Genomic DNA, 1,467 nt, shown 5'->3' with positions numbered 1-1,467 from the left:
GAGGCAACACAGTGGGCGCGTTAGTGGGCGCGTTAGTGGGCACTTTCGAACTGATCACTTTTGTTAAGATGTTGACATGCGTTGGACACCGCCTTTCAAAGTGTGTTGCATTATGGGTGTAAAAATTGTCTGACTGCATGATCTTTATAACAACCATGCGATCAAAGGTCATGACCTTTTGACTACAGTCGACTGGAGATTTCTGCAGCTGCTCCTCACCAACTGCAACTTGAAGTCGGAACCAAAGCATTGTGGGAGTTCACCTTCTGTGTTCTTGGATGCAAAAGGCACTACATGCTCATAGACGGCAGGTAGCCTAGTGGTTAGAGCGTTGGACTAGTTGCAAGGTTGCAAGGTCAAATCCCTGAGCCGACAAGGTAAAAATCTGTTGTCCTACCCCTGGCAGTTAACCCGCTGTTCCTAGGCCGTCATTGGAAATACGAATTTGTTCTTGACTGACTTGCCTAGTTAAATAAATAATTAGTTGTTCTCACCAATCATTGGTTATTATCAATGCATGTTTACTGTTTTGGGTGGATGACTATCTAGAGCTTAAATACATCTGTTAGAGACTATTTGACTTGAGCCCATCTACATCTGTTTCTAATTGTATCAGTAGCCTAGCAGTAGTAAGTATCATGTTTGCGGGTCAGATGGAATGATCTATGTGCATAGTATTTGGGCAGAGGGAAAGTACAAAGGCTGAGATCAAGACTGATTCCACGAGGGATGTTTTATATCATTACATTACCCGGGTCTTAGTATGAATATATAGTTCTTATGTATTCATCGAGATTGAAAGTGGTGTTAGATTTGAGCTCTTTGTGTTTGAGAAGTGTAATTATCTAGTGGACTGCAGTAGACTGTAGGAATGTGTACTCCCCAATAAGTTGCTAAGTTAAATAAAGATTAAATACAGACATTTTAATAAAAAATATCTCAAGGCCTCTCCTGACTGATAAGAATACTTGTGAAAGACACGGAGGAGATCAGAGGTTCTGGACTCAGACTGGGACACGATAACACCAAGAATACGACACGATAACACCAAGAATACGACACGATAACACAAAGAATACGACACAATAACACCAAGAATACGACACGATAACACCAAGAATAATGAGAAAGGTACAAGAGCATGAAGTAATTGCAAAGAGCCAAGCCCCCAGTGTCCAGCCTTGAGCGTGAAGTCACAAGCTCTGCTGGTCGGCTGCTGCATAGCAACCTAGCAGTGCCAAAAACCCTGGTCTGCCCTAGAAAGCCTCTATGTAAATATGATCGGCAGAACGGCCAAACCCCAAAAATGTAGACCTTTGTTTTGGGCTCTTAAATGAGTTTATTATGATCAAGTTCGATCCTCACAGCGTATTATTTAAAAGTGCTGACTACTGTATTTGTCGTCACACAGCAACCGTGATCAGGATCCTAGACAGAGAAAGAGAAAGAGAGAGGAGAGGAGAGGAG

The sequence above is a fragment of the Salvelinus sp. IW2-2015 genome, unplaced genomic scaffold (genome assembly GCF_002910315.2).
Source record: "Salvelinus sp. IW2-2015 unplaced genomic scaffold, ASM291031v2 Un_scaffold1674, whole genome shotgun sequence".
NCBI classification, from domain to species: domain Eukaryota; kingdom Metazoa; phylum Chordata; class Actinopteri; order Salmoniformes; family Salmonidae; genus Salvelinus; species Salvelinus sp. IW2-2015.
The sequence above is the reverse complement of the archived record's forward strand: the minus strand, read 5'-3'. Positions refer to the sequence as shown.